This window comes from Centroberyx gerrardi, chromosome 10 (genome assembly GCF_048128805.1).
Source record: "Centroberyx gerrardi isolate f3 chromosome 10, fCenGer3.hap1.cur.20231027, whole genome shotgun sequence".
NCBI classification, from domain to species: Eukaryota; Metazoa; Chordata; class Actinopteri; order Beryciformes; family Berycidae; genus Centroberyx; species Centroberyx gerrardi.
The window spans coordinates 23,939,928-23,960,964 of NC_136006.1; the positions used below are offsets into that span (position 1 = coordinate 23,939,928).

General features: G+C 57.4%; 41 non-coding genes across 41 annotated transcripts; all 41 read right to left on the reverse strand.

Moving 5' to 3' along the window:
- Positions 1–272: 272 nt before the first annotated feature.
- Positions 273–391, reverse strand: LOC144541679 (5S ribosomal RNA). The gene has a single exon (XR_013506800.1). It is a non-coding gene; the product is annotated as a 5S ribosomal RNA (ribosomal RNA).
- A 392-nt stretch (positions 392–783) lies between these two features.
- LOC144541680 (5S ribosomal RNA) lies at positions 784–902 on the reverse strand. The gene has a single exon (XR_013506801.1). It is a non-coding gene; the product is annotated as a 5S ribosomal RNA (ribosomal RNA).
- Positions 903–1,294: 392 nt separating this feature from the next.
- On the reverse strand, positions 1,295–1,413 carry LOC144541681 (5S ribosomal RNA). Its single transcript, XR_013506802.1, has one exon. It is a non-coding gene; the product is annotated as a 5S ribosomal RNA (ribosomal RNA).
- A 395-nt stretch (positions 1,414–1,808) lies between these two features.
- On the reverse strand, positions 1,809–1,927 carry LOC144541682 (5S ribosomal RNA). Its single transcript, XR_013506803.1, has one exon. It is a non-coding gene; the product is annotated as a 5S ribosomal RNA (ribosomal RNA).
- Positions 1,928–2,319: 392 nt separating this feature from the next.
- LOC144541683 (5S ribosomal RNA) lies at positions 2,320–2,438 on the reverse strand. The gene has a single exon (XR_013506805.1). It is a non-coding gene; the product is annotated as a 5S ribosomal RNA (ribosomal RNA).
- A 395-nt stretch (positions 2,439–2,833) lies between these two features.
- LOC144541684 (5S ribosomal RNA) lies at positions 2,834–2,952 on the reverse strand. The gene has a single exon (XR_013506806.1). It is a non-coding gene; the product is annotated as a 5S ribosomal RNA (ribosomal RNA).
- Positions 2,953–3,347: 395 nt separating this feature from the next.
- On the reverse strand, positions 3,348–3,466 carry LOC144541686 (5S ribosomal RNA). The gene has a single exon (XR_013506808.1). It is a non-coding gene; the product is annotated as a 5S ribosomal RNA (ribosomal RNA).
- A 393-nt stretch (positions 3,467–3,859) lies between these two features.
- On the reverse strand, positions 3,860–3,978 carry LOC144541687 (5S ribosomal RNA). The gene has a single exon (XR_013506809.1). It is a non-coding gene; the product is annotated as a 5S ribosomal RNA (ribosomal RNA).
- A 393-nt stretch (positions 3,979–4,371) lies between these two features.
- On the reverse strand, positions 4,372–4,490 carry LOC144541688 (5S ribosomal RNA). The gene has a single exon (XR_013506810.1). It is a non-coding gene; the product is annotated as a 5S ribosomal RNA (ribosomal RNA).
- Positions 4,491–4,883: 393 nt separating this feature from the next.
- Positions 4,884–5,002, reverse strand: LOC144541689 (5S ribosomal RNA). The gene has a single exon (XR_013506811.1). It is a non-coding gene; the product is annotated as a 5S ribosomal RNA (ribosomal RNA).
- Positions 5,003–5,395: 393 nt separating this feature from the next.
- LOC144541690 (5S ribosomal RNA) lies at positions 5,396–5,514 on the reverse strand. The gene has a single exon (XR_013506812.1). It is a non-coding gene; the product is annotated as a 5S ribosomal RNA (ribosomal RNA).
- A 393-nt stretch (positions 5,515–5,907) lies between these two features.
- LOC144541691 (5S ribosomal RNA) lies at positions 5,908–6,026 on the reverse strand. Its single transcript, XR_013506813.1, has one exon. It is a non-coding gene; the product is annotated as a 5S ribosomal RNA (ribosomal RNA).
- A 393-nt stretch (positions 6,027–6,419) lies between these two features.
- On the reverse strand, positions 6,420–6,538 carry LOC144541692 (5S ribosomal RNA). The gene has a single exon (XR_013506814.1). It is a non-coding gene; the product is annotated as a 5S ribosomal RNA (ribosomal RNA).
- A 393-nt stretch (positions 6,539–6,931) lies between these two features.
- LOC144541693 (5S ribosomal RNA) lies at positions 6,932–7,050 on the reverse strand. The gene has a single exon (XR_013506815.1). It is a non-coding gene; the product is annotated as a 5S ribosomal RNA (ribosomal RNA).
- Positions 7,051–7,443: 393 nt separating this feature from the next.
- LOC144541694 (5S ribosomal RNA) lies at positions 7,444–7,562 on the reverse strand. The gene has a single exon (XR_013506816.1). It is a non-coding gene; the product is annotated as a 5S ribosomal RNA (ribosomal RNA).
- A 393-nt stretch (positions 7,563–7,955) lies between these two features.
- LOC144541695 (5S ribosomal RNA) lies at positions 7,956–8,074 on the reverse strand. Its single transcript, XR_013506817.1, has one exon. It is a non-coding gene; the product is annotated as a 5S ribosomal RNA (ribosomal RNA).
- Positions 8,075–8,467: 393 nt separating this feature from the next.
- On the reverse strand, positions 8,468–8,586 carry LOC144541697 (5S ribosomal RNA). The gene has a single exon (XR_013506819.1). It is a non-coding gene; the product is annotated as a 5S ribosomal RNA (ribosomal RNA).
- Positions 8,587–8,979: 393 nt separating this feature from the next.
- Positions 8,980–9,098, reverse strand: LOC144540987 (5S ribosomal RNA). The gene has a single exon (XR_013506202.1). It is a non-coding gene; the product is annotated as a 5S ribosomal RNA (ribosomal RNA).
- A 393-nt stretch (positions 9,099–9,491) lies between these two features.
- Positions 9,492–9,610, reverse strand: LOC144541698 (5S ribosomal RNA). Its single transcript, XR_013506820.1, has one exon. It is a non-coding gene; the product is annotated as a 5S ribosomal RNA (ribosomal RNA).
- Positions 9,611–10,003: 393 nt separating this feature from the next.
- Positions 10,004–10,122, reverse strand: LOC144541699 (5S ribosomal RNA). The gene has a single exon (XR_013506821.1). It is a non-coding gene; the product is annotated as a 5S ribosomal RNA (ribosomal RNA).
- A 393-nt stretch (positions 10,123–10,515) lies between these two features.
- LOC144541700 (5S ribosomal RNA) lies at positions 10,516–10,634 on the reverse strand. The gene has a single exon (XR_013506822.1). It is a non-coding gene; the product is annotated as a 5S ribosomal RNA (ribosomal RNA).
- Positions 10,635–11,027: 393 nt separating this feature from the next.
- LOC144541701 (5S ribosomal RNA) lies at positions 11,028–11,146 on the reverse strand. Its single transcript, XR_013506823.1, has one exon. It is a non-coding gene; the product is annotated as a 5S ribosomal RNA (ribosomal RNA).
- Positions 11,147–11,538: 392 nt separating this feature from the next.
- Positions 11,539–11,657, reverse strand: LOC144541140 (5S ribosomal RNA). Its single transcript, XR_013506355.1, has one exon. It is a non-coding gene; the product is annotated as a 5S ribosomal RNA (ribosomal RNA).
- Positions 11,658–12,051: 394 nt separating this feature from the next.
- LOC144541702 (5S ribosomal RNA) lies at positions 12,052–12,170 on the reverse strand. The gene has a single exon (XR_013506824.1). It is a non-coding gene; the product is annotated as a 5S ribosomal RNA (ribosomal RNA).
- Positions 12,171–12,563: 393 nt separating this feature from the next.
- Positions 12,564–12,682, reverse strand: LOC144541703 (5S ribosomal RNA). The gene has a single exon (XR_013506825.1). It is a non-coding gene; the product is annotated as a 5S ribosomal RNA (ribosomal RNA).
- A 393-nt stretch (positions 12,683–13,075) lies between these two features.
- Positions 13,076–13,194, reverse strand: LOC144541704 (5S ribosomal RNA). The gene has a single exon (XR_013506826.1). It is a non-coding gene; the product is annotated as a 5S ribosomal RNA (ribosomal RNA).
- A 393-nt stretch (positions 13,195–13,587) lies between these two features.
- LOC144541705 (5S ribosomal RNA) lies at positions 13,588–13,706 on the reverse strand. Its single transcript, XR_013506827.1, has one exon. It is a non-coding gene; the product is annotated as a 5S ribosomal RNA (ribosomal RNA).
- A 393-nt stretch (positions 13,707–14,099) lies between these two features.
- Positions 14,100–14,218, reverse strand: LOC144541063 (5S ribosomal RNA). The gene has a single exon (XR_013506278.1). It is a non-coding gene; the product is annotated as a 5S ribosomal RNA (ribosomal RNA).
- Positions 14,219–14,611: 393 nt separating this feature from the next.
- Positions 14,612–14,730, reverse strand: LOC144541706 (5S ribosomal RNA). The gene has a single exon (XR_013506828.1). It is a non-coding gene; the product is annotated as a 5S ribosomal RNA (ribosomal RNA).
- A 392-nt stretch (positions 14,731–15,122) lies between these two features.
- On the reverse strand, positions 15,123–15,241 carry LOC144541708 (5S ribosomal RNA). Its single transcript, XR_013506830.1, has one exon. It is a non-coding gene; the product is annotated as a 5S ribosomal RNA (ribosomal RNA).
- Positions 15,242–15,633: 392 nt separating this feature from the next.
- Positions 15,634–15,752, reverse strand: LOC144541709 (5S ribosomal RNA). The gene has a single exon (XR_013506831.1). It is a non-coding gene; the product is annotated as a 5S ribosomal RNA (ribosomal RNA).
- A 392-nt stretch (positions 15,753–16,144) lies between these two features.
- Positions 16,145–16,263, reverse strand: LOC144541710 (5S ribosomal RNA). Its single transcript, XR_013506832.1, has one exon. It is a non-coding gene; the product is annotated as a 5S ribosomal RNA (ribosomal RNA).
- Positions 16,264–16,655: 392 nt separating this feature from the next.
- On the reverse strand, positions 16,656–16,774 carry LOC144541141 (5S ribosomal RNA). The gene has a single exon (XR_013506356.1). It is a non-coding gene; the product is annotated as a 5S ribosomal RNA (ribosomal RNA).
- A 392-nt stretch (positions 16,775–17,166) lies between these two features.
- On the reverse strand, positions 17,167–17,285 carry LOC144541711 (5S ribosomal RNA). The gene has a single exon (XR_013506833.1). It is a non-coding gene; the product is annotated as a 5S ribosomal RNA (ribosomal RNA).
- Positions 17,286–17,677: 392 nt separating this feature from the next.
- On the reverse strand, positions 17,678–17,796 carry LOC144541712 (5S ribosomal RNA). The gene has a single exon (XR_013506834.1). It is a non-coding gene; the product is annotated as a 5S ribosomal RNA (ribosomal RNA).
- A 392-nt stretch (positions 17,797–18,188) lies between these two features.
- LOC144539941 (5S ribosomal RNA) lies at positions 18,189–18,307 on the reverse strand. Its single transcript, XR_013505167.1, has one exon. It is a non-coding gene; the product is annotated as a 5S ribosomal RNA (ribosomal RNA).
- A 392-nt stretch (positions 18,308–18,699) lies between these two features.
- LOC144539942 (5S ribosomal RNA) lies at positions 18,700–18,818 on the reverse strand. The gene has a single exon (XR_013505168.1). It is a non-coding gene; the product is annotated as a 5S ribosomal RNA (ribosomal RNA).
- Positions 18,819–19,210: 392 nt separating this feature from the next.
- LOC144539943 (5S ribosomal RNA) lies at positions 19,211–19,329 on the reverse strand. The gene has a single exon (XR_013505169.1). It is a non-coding gene; the product is annotated as a 5S ribosomal RNA (ribosomal RNA).
- A 392-nt stretch (positions 19,330–19,721) lies between these two features.
- LOC144541142 (5S ribosomal RNA) lies at positions 19,722–19,840 on the reverse strand. Its single transcript, XR_013506357.1, has one exon. It is a non-coding gene; the product is annotated as a 5S ribosomal RNA (ribosomal RNA).
- A 392-nt stretch (positions 19,841–20,232) lies between these two features.
- Positions 20,233–20,351, reverse strand: LOC144539944 (5S ribosomal RNA). The gene has a single exon (XR_013505170.1). It is a non-coding gene; the product is annotated as a 5S ribosomal RNA (ribosomal RNA).
- Positions 20,352–20,743: 392 nt separating this feature from the next.
- Positions 20,744–20,862, reverse strand: LOC144539945 (5S ribosomal RNA). Its single transcript, XR_013505171.1, has one exon. It is a non-coding gene; the product is annotated as a 5S ribosomal RNA (ribosomal RNA).
- Positions 20,863–21,037: the final 175 nt, after the last annotated feature.

The following is a 21,037-nucleotide window of genomic DNA, read 5'->3' on the forward strand; positions in this document are numbered from 1 at the left end:
TCAGCCGTTGTGCTCACCGGGAGCAAGGCCGCAGTCTTTTCTCTCCCCTACATTTGCGCTGTTCAGCGACGGCAGGGACACAAATGCATGCTGTGATAAGTTTGCAGCCTCCCCGAGGGAAAGCCAGCTGTTGCTGGCACACGGGACGTGATGTCGTCCTTGTACTTCCTCTGCAAAAGTGACTGCACTGCCGCTGGCCAGCACTGTTGTTGGAGGCCCCCTGTCTCCCCCGGAGAGGGAGCAGCGCCCTCTGCTGCCTAGAAAGATGAAAAAGCTTACAGCACCTGGTATTCCCAGGCGGTCTCCCATCCAAGTACTAACCAGGCCCGACCCTGCTTAGCTTCCGAGATCGGACGAGATCGGGCGTGTTCAGAGTGGTATGGCCGTAAGCAATTGAGGCGGCGGCAGGGAGGCCTTTTATACACGGCTTAGCCTGTGCCTATTGCAGGGCCCTTTGAAAACCGGCCACCAAATGGGCCTATTTCTCTGCCCTCTATTATCATTGACGCCCTCAGCCGTTGTGCTCACCGGGAGCAAGGCCGCAGTCTTTTCTCTCCCCTACATTTGCGCTGTTCAGCGACGGCAGGGACACAAATGCATGCTGTGATAAGTTTGCAGCCTCCCCGAGGGAAAGCCAGCTGTTGCTGGCACACGGGACGTGATGTCGTCCTTGTACTTCCTCTGCAAAAGTGACTGCACTGCCGCTGGCCAGCACTGTTGTTGGAGGCCCCCTGTCTCCCCCGGAGAGGGAGCAGCGCCCTCTGCTGCCTAGAAAGATGAAAAAGCTTACAGCACCTGGTATTCCCAGGCGGTCTCCCATCCAAGTACTAACCAGGCCCGACCCTGCTTAGCTTCCGAGATCGGACGAGATCGGGCGTGTTCAGAGTGGTATGGCCGTAAGCAAATGAGGCGGCGGCAGGGAGGCCTTTTATACACGGCTTAGCCTGTGCCTACTGCAGGGCCCTTTGAAAACCGGCCACCAAATGGGCCTATTTCTCTGCCCTCTATTATCATTGACGCCCTCAGCCGTTGTGCTCACCGGGAGCAAGGCCGCAGTCTTTTCTCTCCCCTACATTTGCGCTGTTCAGCGACGGCAGGGACACAAATGCATGCTGTGATAAGTTTGCAGCCTCCCCGAGGGAAAGCCAGCTGTTGCTGGCACACGGGACGTGATGTCGTCCTTGTACTTCCTCTGCAAAAGTGACTGCACTGCCGCTGGCCAGCACTGTTGTTGGAGGCCCCCTGTCTCCCCCGGAGAGGGAGCAGCGCCCTCTGCTGCCTAGAAAGATGAAAAAGCTTACAGCACCTGGTATTCCCAGGCGGTCTCCCATCCAAGTACTAACCAGGCCCGACCCTGCTTAGCTTCCGAGATCGGACGAGATCGGGCGTGTTCAGAGTGGTATGGCCGTAAGCAATTGAGGCGGCGGCGGCAGGGAGGCCTTTTATACACGGCTTAGCCTGTGCCTACTGCAGGGCCCTTTGAAAACCGGCCACCAAATGGGCCTATTTCTCTGCCCTCTATTATCATTGACGCCCTCAGCCGTTGTGCTCACCGGGAGCAAGGCCGCAGTCTTTTCTCTCCCCTACATTTGCGCTGTTCAGCGACGGCAGGGACACAAATGCATGCTGTGATAAGTTTGCAGCCTCCCCGAGGGAAAGCCAGCTGTTGCTGGCACACGGGACGTGATGTCGTCCTTGTACTTCCTCTGCAAAAGTGACTGCACTGCCGCTGGCCAGCACTGTTGTTGGAGGCCCCCTGTCTCCCCCGGAGAGGGAGCAGCGCCCTCTGCTGCCTAGAAAGATGAAAAAGCTTACAGCACCTGGTATTCCCAGGCGGTCTCCCATCCAAGTACTAACCAGGCCCGACCCTGCTTAGCTTCCGAGATCGGACGAGATCGGGCGTGTTCAGAGTGGTATGGCCGTAAGCAAATGAGGCGGCGGCAGGGAGGCCTTTTATACACGGCTTAGCCTGTGCCTACTGCAGGGCCCTTTGAAAACCGGCCACCAAATGGGCCTATTTCTCTGCCCTCTATTATCATTGACGCCCTCAGCCGTTGTGCTCACCGGGAGCAAGGCCGCAGTCTTTTCTCTCCCCTACATTTGCGCTGTTCAGCGACGGCAGGGACACAAATGCATGCTGTGATAAGTTTGCAGCCTCCCCGAGGGAAAGCCAGCTGTTGCTGGCACACGGGACGTGATGTCGTCCTTGTACTTCCTCTGCAAAAGTGACTGCACTGCCGCTGGCCAGCACTGTTGTTGGAGGCCCCCTGTCTCCCCCGGAGAGGGAGCAGCGCCCTCTGCTGCCTAGAAAGATGAAAAAGCTTACAGCACCTGGTATTCCCAGGCGGTCTCCCATCCAAGTACTAACCAGGCCCGACCCTGCTTAGCTTCCGAGATCGGACGAGATCGGGCGTGTTCAGAGTGGTATGGCCGTAAGCAATTGAGGCGGCGGCGGCAGGGAGGCCTTTTATACACGGCTTAGCCTGTGCCTACTGCAGGGCCCTTTGAAAACCGGCCACCAAATGGGCCTATTTCTCTGCCCTCTATTATCATTGACGCCCTCAGCCGTTGTGCTCACCGGGAGCAAGGCCGCAGTCTTTTCTCTCCCCTACATTTGCGCTGTTCAGCGACGGCAGGGACACAAATGCATGCTGTGATAAGTTTGCAGCCTCCCCGAGGGAAAGCCAGCTGTTGCTGGCACACGGGACGTGATGTCGTCCTTGTACTTCCTCTGCAAAAGTGACTGCACTGCCGCTGGCCAGCACTGTTGTTGGAGGCCCCCTGTCTCCCCCGGAGAGGGAGCAGCGCCCTCTGCTGCCTAGAAAGATGAAAAAGCTTACAGCACCTGGTATTCCCAGGCGGTCTCCCATCCAAGTACTAACCAGGCCCGACCCTGCTTAGCTTCCGAGATCGGACGAGATCGGGCGTGTTCAGAGTGGTATGGCCGTAAGCAATTGAGGCGGCGGCGGCAGGGAGGCCTTTTATACACGGCTTAGCCTGTGCCTACTGCAGGGCCCTTTGAAAACCGGCCACCAAATGGGCCTATTTCTCTGCCCTCTATTATCATTGACGCCCTCAGCCGTTGTGCTCACCGGGAGCAAGGCCGCAGTCTTTTCTCTCCCCTACATTTGCGCTGTTCAGCGACGGCAGGGACACAAATGCATGCTGTGATAAGTTTGCAGCCTCCCCGAGGGAAAGCCAGCTGTTGCTGGCACACGGGACGTGATGTCGTCCTTGTACTTCCTCTGCAAAAGTGACTGCACTGCCGCTGGCCAGCACTGTTGTTGGAGGCCCCCTGTCTCCCCCGGAGAGGGAGCAGCGCCCTCTGCTGCCTAGAAAGATGAAAAAGCTTACAGCACCTGGTATTCCCAGGCGGTCTCCCATCCAAGTACTAACCAGGCCCGACCCTGCTTAGCTTCCGAGATCGGACGAGATCGGGCGTGTTCAGAGTGGTATGGCCGTAAGCAATTGAGGCGGCGGCAGGGAGGCCTTTTATACACGGCTTAGCCTGTGCCTACTGCAGGGAACCTTTGAAAACCGGCCACCAAATGGGCCTATTTCTCTGCCCTCTATTATCATTGACGCCCTCAGCCGTTGTGCTCACCGGGAGCAAGGCCGCAGTCTTTTCTCTCCCCTACATTTGCGCTGTTCAGCGACGGCAGGGACACAAATGCATGCTGTGATAAGTTTGCAGCCTCCCCGAGGGAAAGCCAGCTGTTGCTGGCACACGGGACGTGATGTCGTCCTTGTACTTCCTCTGCAAAAGTGACTGCACTGCCGCTGGCCAGCACTGTTGTTGGAGGCCCCCTGTCTCCCCCGGAGAGGGAGCAGCGCCCTCTGCTGCCTAGAAAGATGAAAAAGCTTACAGCACCTGGTATTCCCAGGCGGTCTCCCATCCAAGTACTAACCAGGCCCGACCCTGCTTAGCTTCCGAGATCGGACGAGATCGGGCGTGTTCAGAGTGGTATGGCCGTAAGCAATTGAGGCGGCGGCAGGGAGGCCTTTTATACACGGCTTAGCCTGTGCCTACTGCAGGGAACCTTTGAAAACCGGCCACCAAATGGGCCTATTTCTCTGCCCTCTATTATCATTGACGCCCTCAGCCGTTGTGCTCACCGGGAGCAAGGCCGCAGTCTTTTCTCTCCCCTACATTTGCGCTGTTCAGCGACGGCAGGGACACAAATGCATGCTGTGATAAGTTTGCAGCCTCCCCGAGGGAAAGCCAGCTGTTGCTGGCACACGGGACGTGATGTCGTCCTTGTACTTCCTCTGCAAAAGTGACTGCACTGCCGCTGGCCAGCACTGTTGTTGGAGGCCCCCTGTCTCCCCCGGAGAGGGAGCAGCGCCCTCTGCTGCCTAGAAAGATGAAAAAGCTTACAGCACCTGGTATTCCCAGGCGGTCTCCCATCCAAGTACTAACCAGGCCCGACCCTGCTTAGCTTCCGAGATCGGACGAGATCGGGCGTGTTCAGAGTGGTATGGCCGTAAGCAATTGAGGCGGCGGCAGGGAGGCCTTTTATACACGGCTTAGCCTGTGCCTACTGCAGGGAACCTTTGAAAACCGGCCACCAAATGGGCCTATTTCTCTGCCCTCTATTATCATTGACGCCCTCAGCCGTTGTGCTCACCGGGAGCAAGGCCGCAGTCTTTTCTCTCCCCTACATTTGCGCTGTTCAGCGACGGCAGGGACACAAATGCATGCTGTGATAAGTTTGCAGCCTCCCCGAGGGAAAGCCAGCTGTTGCTGGCACACGGGACGTGATGTCGTCCTTGTACTTCCTCTGCAAAAGTGACTGCACTGCCGCTGGCCAGCACTGTTGTTGGAGGCCCCCTGTCTCCCCCGGAGAGGGAGCAGCGCCCTCTGCTGCCTAGAAAGATGAAAAAGCTTACAGCACCTGGTATTCCCAGGCGGTCTCCCATCCAAGTACTAACCAGGCCCGACCCTGCTTAGCTTCCGAGATCGGACGAGATCGGGCGTGTTCAGAGTGGTATGGCCGTAAGCAATTGAGGCGGCGGCAGGGAGGCCTTTTATACACGGCTTAGCCTGTGCCTACTGCAGGGAACCTTTGAAAACCGGCCACCAAATGGGCCTATTTCTCTGCCCTCTATTATCATTGACGCCCTCAGCCGTTGTGCTCACCGGGAGCAAGGCCGCAGTCTTTTCTCTCCCCTACATTTGCGCTGTTCAGCGACGGCAGGGACACAAATGCATGCTGTGATAAGTTTGCAGCCTCCCCGAGGGAAAGCCAGCTGTTGCTGGCACACGGGACGTGATGTCGTCCTTGTACTTCCTCTGCAAAAGTGACTGCACTGCCGCTGGCCAGCACTGTTGTTGGAGGCCCCCTGTCTCCCCCGGAGAGGGAGCAGCGCCCTCTGCTGCCTAGAAAGATGAAAAAGCTTACAGCACCTGGTATTCCCAGGCGGTCTCCCATCCAAGTACTAACCAGGCCCGACCCTGCTTAGCTTCCGAGATCGGACGAGATCGGGCGTGTTCAGAGTGGTATGGCCGTAAGCAATTGAGGCGGCGGCAGGGAGGCCTTTTATACACGGCTTAGCCTGTGCCTACTGCAGGGAACCTTTGAAAACCGGCCACCAAATGGGCCTATTTCTCTGCCCTCTATTATCATTGACGCCCTCAGCCGTTGTGCTCACCGGGAGCAAGGCCGCAGTCTTTTCTCTCCCCTACATTTGCGCTGTTCAGCGACGGCAGGGACACAAATGCATGCTGTGATAAGTTTGCAGCCTCCCCGAGGGAAAGCCAGCTGTTGCTGGCACACGGGACGTGATGTCGTCCTTGTACTTCCTCTGCAAAAGTGACTGCACTGCCGCTGGCCAGCACTGTTGTTGGAGGCCCCCTGTCTCCCCCGGAGAGGGAGCAGCGCCCTCTGCTGCCTAGAAAGATGAAAAAGCTTACAGCACCTGGTATTCCCAGGCGGTCTCCCATCCAAGTACTAACCAGGCCCGACCCTGCTTAGCTTCCGAGATCGGACGAGATCGGGCGTGTTCAGAGTGGTATGGCCGTAAGCAATTGAGGCGGCGGCAGGGAGGCCTTTTATACACGGCTTAGCCTGTGCCTACTGCAGGGAACCTTTGAAAACCGGCCACCAAATGGGCCTATTTCTCTGCCCTCTATTATCATTGACGCCCTCAGCCGTTGTGCTCACCGGGAGCAAGGCCGCAGTCTTTTCTCTCCCCTACATTTGCGCTGTTCAGCGACGGCAGGGACACAAATGCATGCTGTGATAAGTTTGCAGCCTCCCCGAGGGAAAGCCAGCTGTTGCTGGCACACGGGACGTGATGTCGTCCTTGTACTTCCTCTGCAAAAGTGACTGCACTGCCGCTGGCCAGCACTGTTGTTGGAGGCCCCCTGTCTCCCCCGGAGAGGGAGCAGCGCCCTCTGCTGCCTAGAAAGATGAAAAAGCTTACAGCACCTGGTATTCCCAGGCGGTCTCCCATCCAAGTACTAACCAGGCCCGACCCTGCTTAGCTTCCGAGATCGGACGAGATCGGGCGTGTTCAGAGTGGTATGGCCGTAAGCAATTGAGGCGGCGGCAGGGAGGCCTTTTATACACGGCTTAGCCTGTGCCTACTGCAGGGAACCTTTGAAAACCGGCCACCAAATGGGCCTATTTCTCTGCCCTCTATTATCATTGACGCCCTCAGCCGTTGTGCTCACCGGGAGCAAGGCCGCAGTCTTTTCTCTCCCCTACATTTGCGCTGTTCAGCGACGGCAGGGACACAAATGCATGCTGTGATAAGTTTGCAGCCTCCCCGAGGGAAAGCCAGCTGTTGCTGGCACACGGGACGTGATGTCGTCCTTGTACTTCCTCTGCAAAAGTGACTGCACTGCCGCTGGCCAGCACTGTTGTTGGAGGCCCCCTGTCTCCCCCGGAGAGGGAGCAGCGCCCTCTGCTGCCTAGAAAGATGAAAAAGCTTACAGCACCTGGTATTCCCAGGCGGTCTCCCATCCAAGTACTAACCAGGCCCGACCCTGCTTAGCTTCCGAGATCGGACGAGATCGGGCGTGTTCAGAGTGGTATGGCCGTAAGCAATTGAGGCGGCGGCAGGGAGGCCTTTTATACACGGCTTAGCCTGTGCCTACTGCAGGGAACCTTTGAAAACCGGCCACCAAATGGGCCTATTTCTCTGCCCTCTATTATCATTGACGCCCTCAGCCGTTGTGCTCACCGGGAGCAAGGCCGCAGTCTTTTCTCTCCCCTACATTTGCGCTGTTCAGCGACGGCAGGGACACAAATGCATGCTGTGATAAGTTTGCAGCCTCCCCGAGGGAAAGCCAGCTGTTGCTGGCACACGGGACGTGATGTCGTCCTTGTACTTCCTCTGCAAAAGTGACTGCACTGCCGCTGGCCAGCACTGTTGTTGGAGGCCCCCTGTCTCCCCCGGAGAGGGAGCAGCGCCCTCTGCTGCCTAGAAAGATGAAAAAGCTTACAGCACCTGGTATTCCCAGGCGGTCTCCCATCCAAGTACTAACCAGGCCCGACCCTGCTTAGCTTCCGAGATCGGACGAGATCGGGCGTGTTCAGAGTGGTATGGCCGTAAGCAATTGAGGCGGCGGCAGGGAGGCCTTTTATACACGGCTTAGCCTGTGCCTACTGCAGGGAACCTTTGAAAACCGGCCACCAAATGGGCCTATTTCTCTGCCCTCTATTATCATTGACGCCCTCAGCCGTTGTGCTCACCGGGAGCAAGGCCGCAGTCTTTTCTCTCCCCTACATTTGCGCTGTTCAGCGACGGCAGGGACACAAATGCATGCTGTGATAAGTTTGCAGCCTCCCCGAGGGAAAGCCAGCTGTTGCTGGCACACGGGACGTGATGTCGTCCTTGTACTTCCTCTGCAAAAGTGACTGCACTGCCGCTGGCCAGCACTGTTGTTGGAGGCCCCCTGTCTCCCCCGGAGAGGGAGCAGCGCCCTCTGCTGCCTAGAAAGATGAAAAAGCTTACAGCACCTGGTATTCCCAGGCGGTCTCCCATCCAAGTACTAACCAGGCCCGACCCTGCTTAGCTTCCGAGATCGGACGAGATCGGGCGTGTTCAGAGTGGTATGGCCGTAAGCAATTGAGGCGGCGGCAGGGAGGCCTTTTATACACGGCTTAGCCTGTGCCTACTGCAGGGAACCTTTGAAAACCGGCCACCAAATGGGCCTATTTCTCTGCCCTCTATTATCATTGACGCCCTCAGCCGTTGTGCTCACCGGGAGCAAGGCCGCAGTCTTTTCTCTCCCCTACATTTGCGCTGTTCAGCGACGGCAGGGACACAAATGCATGCTGTGATAAGTTTGCAGCCTCCCCGAGGGAAAGCCAGCTGTTGCTGGCACACGGGACGTGATGTCGTCCTTGTACTTCCTCTGCAAAAGTGACTGCACTGCCGCTGGCCAGCACTGTTGTTGGAGGCCCCCTGTCTCCCCCGGAGAGGGAGCAGCGCCCTCTGCTGCCTAGAAAGATGAAAAAGCTTACAGCACCTGGTATTCCCAGGCGGTCTCCCATCCAAGTACTAACCAGGCCCGACCCTGCTTAGCTTCCGAGATCGGACGAGATCGGGCGTGTTCAGAGTGGTATGGCCGTAAGCAATTGAGGCGGCGGCAGGGAGGCCTTTTATACACGGCTTAGCCTGTGCCTACTGCAGGGAACCTTTGAAAACCGGCCACCAAATGGGCCTATTTCTCTGCCCTCTATTATCATTGACGCCCTCAGCCGTTGTGCTCACCGGGAGCAAGGCCGCAGTCTTTTCTCTCCCCTACATTTGCGCTGTTCAGCGACGGCAGGGACACAAATGCATGCTGTGATAAGTTTGCAGCCTCCCCGAGGGAAAGCCAGCTGTTGCTGGCACACGGGACGTGATGTCGTCCTTGTACTTCCTCTGCAAAAGTGACTGCACTGCCGCTGGCCAGCACTGTTGTTGGAGGCCCCCTGTCTCCCCCGGAGAGGGAGCAGCGCCCTCTGCTGCCTAGAAAGATGAAAAAGCTTACAGCACCTGGTATTCCCAGGCGGTCTCCCATCCAAGTACTAACCAGGCCCGACCCTGCTTAGCTTTCGAGATCGGACGAGATCGGGCGTGTTCAGAGTGGTATGGCCGTAAGCAATTGAGGCGGCGGCAGGGAGGCCTTTTATACACGGCTTAGCCTGTGCCTACTGCAGGGAACCTTTGAAAACCGGCCACCAAATGGGCCTATTTCTCTGCCCTCTATTATCATTGACGCCCTCAGCCGTTGTGCTCACCGGGAGCAAGGCCGCAGTCTTTTCTCTCCCCTACATTTGCGCTGTTCAGCGACGGCAGGGACACAAATGCATGCTGTGATAAGTTTGCAGCCTCCCCGAGGGAAAGCCAGCTGTTGCTGGCACACGGGACGTGATGTCGTCCTTGTACTTCCTCTGCAAAAGTGACTGCACTGCCGCTGGCCAGCACTGTTGTTGGAGGCCCCCTGTCTCCCCCGGAGAGGGAGCAGCGCCCTCTGCTGCCTAGAAAGATGAAAAAGCTTACAGCACCTGGTATTCCCAGGCGGTCTCCCATCCAAGTACTAACCAGGCCCGACCCTGCTTAGCTTCCGAGATCGGACGAGATCGGGCGTGTTCAGAGTGGTATGGCCGTAAGCAATTGAGGCGGCGGCAGGGAGGCCTTTTATACACGGCTTAGCCTGTGCCTACTGCAGGGAACCTTTGAAAACCGGCCACCAAATGGGCCTATTTCTCTGCCCTCTATTATCATTGACGCCCTCAGCCGTTGTGCTCACCGGGAGCAAGGCCGCAGTCTTTTCTCTCCCCTACATTTGCGCTGTTCAGCGACGGCAGGGACACAAATGCATGCTGTGATAAGTTTGCAGCCTCCCCGAGGGAAAGCCAGCTGTTGCTGGCACACGGGACGTGATGTCGTCCTTGTACTTCCTCTGCAAAAGTGACTGCACTGCCGCTGGCCAGCACTGTTGTTGGAGGCCCCCTGTCTCCCCCGGAGAGGGAGCAGCGCCCTCTGCTGCCTAGAAAGATGAAAAAGCTTACAGCACCTGGTATTCCCAGGCGGTCTCCCATCCAAGTACTAACCAGGCCCGACCCTGCTTAGCTTCCGAGATCGGACGAGATCGGGCGTGTTCAGAGTGGTATGGCCGTAAGCAATTGAGGCGGCGGCAGGGAGGCCTTTTATACACGGCTTAGCCTGTGCCTACTGCAGGGAACCTTTGAAAACCGGCCACCAAATGGGCCTATTTCTCTGCCCTCTATTATCATTGACGCCCTCAGCCGTTGTGCTCACCGGGAGCAAGGCCGCAGTCTTTTCTCTCCCCTACATTTGCGCTGTTCAGCGACGGCAGGGACACAAATGCATGCTGTGATAAGTTTGCAGCCTCCCCGAGGGAAAGCCAGCTGTTGCTGGCACACGGGACGTGATGTCGTCCTTGTACTTCCTCTGCAAAAGTGACTGCACTGCCGCTGGCCAGCACTGTTGTTGGAGGCCCCCTGTCTCCCCCGGAGAGGGAGCAGCGCCCTCTGCTGCCTAGAAAGATGAAAAAGCTTACAGCACCTGGTATTCCCAGGCGGTCTCCCATCCAAGTACTAACCAGGCCCGACCCTGCTTAGCTTCCGAGATCGGACGAGATCGGGCGTGTTCAGAGTGGTATGGCCGTAAGCAATTGAGGCGGCGGCAGGGAGGCCTTTTATACACGGCTTAGCCTGTGCCTACTGCAGGGAACCTTTGAAAACCGGCCACCAAATGGGCCTATTTCTCTGCCCTCTATTATCATTGACGCCCTCAGCCGTTGTGCTCACCGGGAGCAAGGCCGCAGTCTTTTCTCTCCCCTACATTTGCGCTGTTCAGCGACGGCAGGGACACAAATGCATGCTGTGATAAGTTTGCAGCCTCCCCGAGGGAAAGCCAGCTGTTGCTGGCACACGGGACGTGATGTCGTCCTTGTACTTCCTCTGCAAAAGTGACTGCACTGCCGCTGGCCAGCACTGTTGTTGGAGGCCCCCTGTCTCCCCCGGAGAGGGAGCAGCGCCCTCTGCTGCCTAGAAAGATGAAAAAGCTTACAGCACCTGGTATTCCCAGGCGGTCTCCCATCCAAGTACTAACCAGGCCCGACCCTGCTTAGCTTCCGAGATCGGACGAGATCGGGCGTGTTCAGAGTGGTATGGCCGTAAGCAATTGAGGCGGCGGCAGGGAGGCCTTTTATACACGGCTTAGCCTGTGCCTACTGCAGGGCCTTTTGAAAACCGGCCACCAAATGGGCCTATTTCTCTGCCCTCTATTATCATTGACGCCCTCAGCCGTTGTGCTCACCGGGAGCAAGGCCGCAGTCTTTTCTCTCCCCTACATTTGCGCTGTTCAGCGACGGCAGGGACACAAATGCATGCTGTGATAAGTTTGCAGCCTCCCCGAGGGAAAGCCAGCTGTTGCTGGCACACGGGACGTGATGTCGTCCTTGTACTTCCTCTGCAAAAGTGACTGCACTGCCGCTGGCCAGCACTGTTGTTGGAGGCCCCCTGTCTCCCCCGGAGAGGGAGCAGCGCCCTCTGCTGCCTAGAAAGATGAAAAAGCTTACAGCACCTGGTATTCCCAGGCGGTCTCCCATCCAAGTACTAACCAGGCCCGACCCTGCTCAGCTTCCGAGATCGGACGAGATCGGGCGTGTTCAGAGTGGTATGGCCGTAAGCAATTGAGGCGGCGGCAGGGAGGCCTTTTATACACGGCTTAGCCTGTGCCTACTGCAGGGCCCTTTGAAAACCGGCCACCAAATGGGCCTATTTCTCTGCCCTCTATTATCATTGACGCCCTCAGCCGTTGTGCTCACCGGGAGCAAGGCCGCAGTCTTTTCTCTCCCCTACATTTGCGCTGTTTTCAGCGACGGCAGGGACACAAATGCATGCTGTGATAAGTTTGCAGCCTCCCCGAGGGAAAGCCAGCTGTTGCTGGCACACGGGACGTGATGTCGTCCTTGTACTTCCTCTGCAAAAGTGACTGCACTGCCGCTGGCCAGCACTGTTGTTGGAGGCCCCCTGTCTCCCCCGGAGAGGGAGCAGCGCCCTCTGCTGCCTAGAAAGATGAAAAAGCTTACAGCACCTGGTATTCCCAGGCGGTCTCCCATCCAAGTACTAACCAGGCCCGACCCTGCTTAGCTTCCGAGATCGGACGAGATCGGGCGTGTTCAGAGTGGTATGGCCGTAAGCAATTGAGGCGGCGGCAGGGAGGCCTTTTATACACGGCTTAGCCTGTGCCTACTGCAGGGAACCTTTGAAAACCGGCCACCAAATGGGCCTATTTCTCTGCCCTCTATTATCATTGACGCCCTCAGCCGTTGTGCTCACCGGGAGCAAGGCCGCAGTCTTTTCTCTCCCCTACATTTGCGCTGTTCAGCGACGGCAGGGACACAAATGCATGCTGTGATAAGTTTGCAGCCTCCCCGAGGGAAAGCCAGCTGTTGCTGGCACACGGGACGTGATGTCGTCCTTGTACTTCCTCTGCAAAAGTGACTGCACTGCCGCTGGCCAGCACTGTTGTTGGAGGCCCCCTGTCTCCCCCGGAGAGGGAGCAGCGCCCTCTGCTGCCTAGAAAGATGAAAAAGCTTACAGCACCTGGTATTCCCAGGCGGTCTCCCATCCAAGTACTAACCAGGCCCGACCCTGCTTAGCTTCCGAGATCGGACGAGATCGGGCGTGTTCAGAGTGGTATGGCCGTAAGCAATTGAGGCGGCGGCAGGGAGGCCTTTTATACACGGCTTAGCCTGTGCCTACTGCAGGGAACCTTTGAAAACCGGCCACCAAATGGGCCTATTTCTCTGCCCTCTATTATCATTGACGCCCTCAGCCGTTGTGCTCACCGGGAGCAAGGCCGCAGTCTTTTCTCTCCCCTACATTTGCGCTGTTCAGCGACGGCAGGGACACAAATGCATGCTGTGATAAGTTTGCAGCCTCCCCGAGGGAAAGCCAGCTGTTGCTGGCACACGGGACGTGATGTCGTCCTTGTACTTCCTCTGCAAAAGTGACTGCACTGCCGCTGGCCAGCACTGTTGTTGGAGGCCCCCTGTCTCCCCCGGAGAGGGAGCAGCGCCCTCTGCTGCCTAGAAAGATGAAAAAGCTTACAGCACCTGGTATTCCCAGGCGGTCTCCCATCCAAGTACTAACCAGGCCCGACCCTGCTTAGCTTCCGAGATCGGACGAGATCGGGCGTGTTCAGAGTGGTATGGCCGTAAGCAATTGAGGCGGCGGCAGGGAGGCCTTTTATACACGGCTTAGCCTGTGCCTACTGCAGGGAACCTTTGAAAACCGGCCACCAAATGGGCCTATTTCTCTGCCCTCTATTATCATTGACGCCCTCAGCCGTTGTGCTCACCGGGAGCAAGGCCGCAGTCTTTTCTCTCCCCTACATTTGCGCTGTTCAGCGACGGCAGGGACACAAATGCATGCTGTGATAAGTTTGCAGCCTCCCCGAGGGAAAGCCAGCTGTTGCTGGCACACGGGACGTGATGTCGTCCTTGTACTTCCTCTGCAAAAGTGACTGCACTGCCGCTGGCCAGCACTGTTGTTGGAGGCCCCCTGTCTCCCCCGGAGAGGGAGCAGCGCCCTCTGCTGCCTAGAAAGATGAAAAAGCTTACAGCACCTGGTATTCCCAGGCGGTCTCCCATCCAAGTACTAACCAGGCCCGACCCTGCTTAGCTTCCGAGATCGGACGAGATCGGGCGTGTTCAGAGTGGTATGGCCGTAAGCAATTGAGGCGGCGGCAGGGAGGCCTTTTATACACGGCTTAGCCTGTGCCTACTGCAGGGAACCTTTGAAAACCGGCCACCAAATGGGCCTATTTCTCTGCCCTCTATTATCATTGACGCCCTCAGCCGTTGTGCTCACCGGGAGCAAGGCCGCAGTCTTTTCTCTCCCCTACATTTGCGCTGTTCAGCGACGGCAGGGACACAAATGCATGCTGTGATAAGTTTGCAGCCTCCCCGAGGGAAAGCCAGCTGTTGCTGGCACACGGGACGTGATGTCGTCCTTGTACTTCCTCTGCAAAAGTGACTGCACTGCCGCTGGCCAGCACTGTTGTTGGAGGCCCCCTGTCTCCCCCGGAGAGGGAGCAGCGCCCTCTGCTGCCTAGAAAGATGAAAAAGCTTACAGCACCTGGTATTCCCAGGCGGTCTCCCATCCAAGTACTAACCAGGCCCGACCCTGCTTAACTTCCGAGATCGGACGAGATCGGGCGTGTTCAGAGTGGTATGGCCGTAAGCAATTGAGGCGGCGGCAGGGAGGCCTTTTATACACGGCTTAGCCTGTGCCTACTGCAGGGAACCTTTGAAAACCGGCCACCAAATGGGCCTATTTCTCTGCCCTCTATTATCATTGACGCCCTCAGCCGTTGTGCTCACCGGGAGCAAGGCCGCAGTCTTTTCTCTCCCCTACATTTGCGCTGTTCAGCGACGGCAGGGACACAAATGCATGCTGTGATAAGTTTGCAGCCTCCCCGAGGGAAAGCCAGCTGTTGCTGGCACACGGGACGTGATGTCGTCCTTGTACTTCCTCTGCAAAAGTGACTGCACTGCCGCTGGCCAGCACTGTTGTTGGAGGCCCCCTGTCTCCCCCGGAGAGGGAGCAGCGCCCTCTGCTGCCTAGAAAGATGAAAAAGCTTACAGCACCTGGTATTCCCAGGCGGTCTCCCATCCAAGTACTAACCAGGCCCGACCCTGCTTAGCTTCCGAGATCGGACGAGATCGGGCGTGTTCAGAGTGGTATGGCCGTAAGCAATTGAGGCGGCGGCAGGGAGGCCTTTTATACACGGCTTAGCCTGTGCCTACTGCAGGGCCTTTTGAAAACCGGCCACCAAATGGGCCTATTTCTCTGCCCTCTATTATCATTGACGCCCTCAGCCGTTGTGCTCACCGGGAGCAAGGCCGCAGTCTTTTCTCTCCCCTACATTTGCGCTGTTCAGCGACGGCAGGGACACAAATGCATGCTGTGATAAGTTTGCAGCCTCCCCGAGGGAAAGCCAGCTGTTGCTGGCACACGGGACGTGATGTCGTCCTTGTACTTCCTCTGCAAAAGTGACTGCACTGCCGCTGGCCAGCACTGTTGTTGGAGGCCCCCTGTCTCCCCCGGAGAGGGAGCAGCGCCCTCTGCTGCCTAGAAAGATGAAAAAGCTTACAGCACCTGGTATTCCCAGGCGGTCTCCCATCCAAGTACTAACCAGGCCCGACCCTGCTTAGCTTCCGAGATCGGACGAGATCGGGCGTGTTCAGAGTGGTATGGCCGTAAGCAATTGAGGCGGCGGCAGGGAGGCCTTTTATACACGGCTTAGCCTGTGCCTACTGCAGGGCCCTTTGAAAACCGGCCACCAAATGGGCCTATTTCTCTGCCCTCTATTATCATTGACGCCCTCAGCCGTTGTGCTCACCGGGAGCAAGGCCGCAGTCTTTTCTCTCCCCTACATTTGCGCTGTTCAGCGACGGCAGGGACACAAATGCATGCTGTGATAAGTTTGCAGCCTCCCCGAGGGAAAGCCAGCTGTTGCTGGCACACGGGACGTGATGTCGTCCTTGTACTTCCTCTGCAAAAGTGACTGCACTGCCGCTGGCCAGCACTGTTGTTGGAGGCCCCCTGTCTCCCCCGGAGAGGGAGCAGCGCCCTCTGCTGCCTAGAAAGATGAAAAAGCTTACAGCACCTGGTATTCCCAGGCGGTCTCCCATCCAAGTACTAACCAGGCCCGACCCTGCTTAGCTTCCGAGATCGGACGAGATCGGGCGTGTTCAGAGTGGTATGGCCGTAAGCAATTGAGGCGGCGGCAGGGAGGCCTTTTATACACGGCTTAGCCTGTGCCTACTGCAGGGCCCTTTGAAAACCGGCCACCAAATGGGCCTATTTCTCTGCCCTCTATTATCATTGACGCCCTCAGCCGTTGTGCTCACCGGGAGCAAGGCCGCAGTCTTTTCTCTCCCCTACATTTGCGCTGTTCAGCGACGGCAGGGACACAAATGCATGCTGTGATAAGTTTGCAGCCTCCCCGAGGGAAAGCCAGCTGTTGCTGGCACACGGGACGTGATGTCGTCCTTGTACTTCCTCTGCAAAAGTGACTGCACTGCCGCTGGCCAGCACTGTTGTTGGAGGCCCCCTGTCTCCCCCGGAGAGGGAGCAGCGCCCTCTGCTGCCTAGAAAGATGAAAAAGCTTACAGCACCTGGTATTCCCAGGCGGTCTCCCATCCAAGTACTAACCAGGCCCGACCCTGCTTAGCTTCCGAGATCGGACGAGATCGGGCGTGTTCAGAGTGGTATGGCCGTAAGCAATTGAGGCGGCGGCAGGGAGGCCTTTTATACACGGCTTAGCCTGTGCCTACTGCAGGGCCTTTTGAAAACCGGCCACCAAATGGGCCTATTTCTCTGCCCTCTATTATCATTGACGCCCTCAGCCGTTGTGCTCACCGGGAGCAAGGCCGCAGTCTTTTCTCTCCCCTACATTTGCGCTGTTCAGCGACGGCAGGGACACAAATGCATGCTGTGATAAGTTTGCAGCCTCCCCGAGGGAAAGCCAGCTGTTGCTGGCACACGGGACGTGATGTCGTCCTTGTACTTCCTCTGCAAAAGTGACTGCACTGCCGCTGGCCAGCACTGTTGTTGGAGGCCCCCTGTCTCCCCCGGAGAGGGAGCAGCGCCCTCTGCTGCCTAGAAAGATGAAAAAGCTTACAGCACCTGGTATTCCCAGGCGGTCTCCCATCCAAGTACTAACCAGGCCCGACCCTGCTCAGCTTCCGAGATCGGACGAGATCGGGCGTGTTCAGAGTGGTATGGCCGTAAGCAATTGAGGCGGCGGCAGGGAGGCCTTTTATACACGGCTTAGCCTGTGCCTACTGCAGGGCCCTTTGAAAACCGGCCACCAAATGGGCCTATTTCTCTGCCCTCTATTATCATTGACGCCCTCAGCCGTTGTGCTCACCGGGAGCAAGGCCGCAGTCTTTTCTCTCCCCTACATTTGCGCTGTTCAGCGACGGCAGGGACACAAATGCATGCTGTGATAAGTTTGCAGCCTCCCCGAGGGAAAGCCAGCTGTTGCTGGCACACGGGACGTGATGTCGTCCTTGTACTTCCTCTGCAAAAGTGACTGCACTGCCGCTGGCCAGCACTGTTGTTGGAGGCCCCCTGTCTCCCCCGGAGAGGGAGCAGCGCCCTCTGCTGCCTAGAAAGATGAAAAAGCTTACAGCACCTGGTATTCCCAGGCGGTCTCCCATCCAAGTACTAACCAGGCCCGACCCTGCTTAGCTTCCGAGATCGGACGAGATCGGGCGTGTTCAGAGTGGTATGGCCGTAAGCAATTGAGGCGGCGGCAGGGAGGCCTTTTATACACGGCTTAGCCTGTGCCTACTGCAGGGCCCTTTGAAAACCGGCCACCAAATGGGCCTATTTCTCTGCCCTCTATTATCATTGACGCCCTCAGCCGTTGTGCTCACCGGGAGCAAGGCCGCAGTCTTTTCTCTCCCCTACATTTGCGCTGTTCAGCGACGGCAGGGACACAAATGCATGCTGTGATAAGTTTGCAGCCTCCCCGAGGGAAAGCCAGCTGTTGCTGGCACACGGGACGTGATGTCGTCCTTGTACTTCCTCTGCAAAAGTGACTGCACTGCCGCTGGCCAGCACTGTTGTTGGAGGCCCCCTGTCTCCCCCGGAGAGGGAGCAGCGCCCTCTGCTGCCTAGAAAGATGAAAAAGCTTACAGCACCTGGTATTCCCAGGCGGTCTCCCATCCAAGTACTAACCAGGCCCGACCCTGCTTAGCTTCCGAGATCGGACGAGATCGGGCGTGTTCAGAGTGGTATGGCCGTAAGCAATTGAGGCGGCGGCAGGGAGGCCTTTTATACACGGCTTAGCCTGTGCCTACTGCAGGGCCCTTTGAAAACCGGCCACCAAATGGGCCTATTTCTCTGCCCTCTATTATCATTGACGCCCTCAGCCGTTGTGCTCACCGGGAGCAAGGCCGCAGTCTTTTCTCTCCCCTACATTTGCGCTGTTCAGCGACGGCAGGGACACAAATGCATGCTGTGATAAGTTTGCAGCCTCCCCGAGGGAAAGCCAGCTGTTGCTGGCACACGGGACGTGATGTCGTCCTTGTACTTCCTCTGCAAAAGTGACTGCACTGCCGCTGGCCAGCACTGTTGTTGGAGGCCCCCTGTCTCCCCCGGAGAGGGAGCAGCGCCCTCTGCTGCCTAGAAAGATGAAAAAGCTTACAGCACCTGGTATTCCCAGGCGGTCTCCCATCCAAGTACTAACCAGGCCCGACCCTGCTTAGCTTCCGAGATCGGACGAGATCGGGCGTGTTCAGAGTGGTATGGCCGTAAGCAATTGAGGCGGCGGCAGGGAGGCCTTTTATACACGGCTTAGCCTGTGCCTACTGCAGGGCCCTTTGAAAACCGGCCACCAAATGGGCCTATTTCTCTGCCCTCTATTATCATTGACGCCCTCAGCCGTTGTGCTCACCGGGAGCAAGGCCGCAGTCTTTTCTCTCCCCTACATTTGCGCTGTTCAGCGACGGCAGGGACACAAATGCATGCTGTGATAAGTTTGCAGCCTCCCCGAGGGAAAGCCAGCTGTTGCTGGCACACGGGACGTGATGTCGTCCTTGTACTTCCTCTGCAAAAGTGACTGCACTGCCGCTGGCCAGCACTGTTGTTGGAGGCCCCCTGTCTCCCCCGGAGAGGGAGCAGCGCCCTCTGCTGCCTAGAAAGATGAAAAAGCTTACAGCACCTGGTATTCCCAGGCGGTCTCCCATCCAAGTACTAACCAGGCCCGACCCTGCTTAGCTTCCGAGATCGGACGAGATCGGGCGTGTTCAGAGTGGTATGGCCGTAAGCAATTGAGGCGGCGGCAGGGAGGCCTTTTATACACGGCTTAGCCTGTGCCTACTGCAGGGCCCTTTGAAAACCGGCCACCAAATGGGCCTATTTCTCTGCCCTCTATTATCATTGACGCCCTCAGCCGTTGTGCTCACCGGGAGCAAGGCCGCAGTCTTTTCTCTCCCCTACATTTGCGCTGTTCAGCGACGGCAGGGACACAAATGCATGCTGTGATAAGTTTGCAGCCTCCCCGAGGGAAAGCCAGCTGTTGCTGGCACACGGGACGTGATGTCGTCCTTGTACTTCCTCTGCAAAAGTGACTGCACTGCCGCTGGCCAGCACTGTTGTTGGAGGCCCCCTGTCTCCCCCGGAGAGGGAGCAGCGCCCTCTGCTGCCTAGAAAGATGAAAAAGCTTACAGCACCTGGTATTCCCAGGCGGTCTCCCATCCAAGTACTAACCAGGCCCGACCCTGCTTAGCTTCCGAGATCGGACGAGATCGGGCGTGTTCAGAGTGGTATGGCCGTAAGCAATTGAGGCGGCGGCAGGGAGGCCTTTTATACACGGCTTAGCCTGTGCCTACTGCAGGGCCTTTTGAAAACCGGCCACCAAATGGGCCTATTTCTCTGCCCTCTATTATCATTGACGCCCTCAGCCGTTGTGCTCACCGGGAGCAAGGCCGCAGTCTTTTCTCTCCCCTACATTTGCGCTGTTCAGCGACGGCAGGGACACAAATGCATGCTGTGATAAGTTTGCAGCCTCCCCGAGGGAAAGCCAGCTGTTGCTGGCACACGGGACGTGATGTCGTCCTTGTACTTCCTCTGCAAAAGTGACTGCACTGCCGCTGGCCAGCACTGTTGTTGGAGGCCCCCTGTCTCCCCCGGAGAGGGAGCAGCGCCCTCTGCTGCCTAGAAAGATGAAAAAGCTTACAGCACCTGGTATTCCCAGGCGGTCTCCCATCCAAGTACTAACCAGGCCCGACCCTGCTCAGCTTCCGAGATCGGACGAGATCGGGCGTGTTCAGAGTGGTATGGCCGTAAGCAATTGAGGCGGCGGCAGGGAGGCCTTTTATACACGGCTTAGCCTGTGCCTACTGCAGGGCCCTTTGAAAACCGGCCACCAAATGGGCCTATTTCTCTGCCCTCTATTATCATTGACGCCCTCAGCCGTTGTGCTCACCGGGAGCAAGGCCGCAGTCTTTTCTCTCCCCTACATTTGCGCTGTTCAGCGACGGCAGGGACACAAATGCATGCTGTGATAAGTTTGCAGCCTCCCCGAGGGAAAGCCAGCTGTTGCTGGCACACGGGACGTGATGTCGTCCTTGTACTTCCTCTGCAAAAGTGACTGCACTGCCGCTGGCCAGCACTGTTGTTGGAGGCCCCCTGTCTCCCCCGGAGAGGGAGCAGCGCCCTCTGCTGCCTAGAAAGATGAAAAAGCTTACAGCACCTGGTATTCCCAGGCGGTCTCCCATCCAAGTACTAACCAGGCCCGACCCTGCTTAGCTTCCGAGATCGGACGAGATCGGGCGTGTTCAGAGTGGTATGGCCGTAAGCAATTGAGGCGGCGGCAGGGAGGCCTTTTATACACGGCTTAGCCTGTGCCTACTGCAGGGCCTTTTGAAAACCGGCCACCAAATGGGCCTATTTCTCTGCCCTCTATTATCATTGACGCCCTCAGCCGTTGTGCTCACCGGGAGCAAGGCCGCAGTCTTTTCTCTCCCCTACATTTGCGCTGTTCAGCGACGGCAGGGACACAAATGCATGCTGTGATAAGTTTGCAGCCTCCCCGAGGGAAAGCCAGCTGTTGCTGGCACACGGGACGTGATGTCGTCCTTGTACTTCCTCTGCAAAAGTGACTGCACTGCCGCTGGCCAGCACTGTTGTTGGAGGCCCCCTGTCTCCCCCGGAGAGGGAGCAGCGCCCTCTGCTGCCTAGAAAGATGAAAAAGCTTACAGCACCTGGTATTCCCAGGCGGTCTCCCATCCAAGTACTAACCAGGCCCGACCCTGCTTAGCTTCCGAGATCGGACGAGATCGGGCGTGTTCAGAGTGGTATGGCCGTAAGCAATTGAGGCGGCGGCAGGGAGGCCTTTTATACACGGCTTAGCCTGTGCCTACTGCAGGGCCCTTTGAAAACCGGCCACCAAATGGGCCTATTTCTCTGCCCTCTATTATCATTGACGCCCTCAGCCGTTGTGCTCACCGGGAGCAAGGCCGCAGTCTTTTCTCTCCCCTACATTT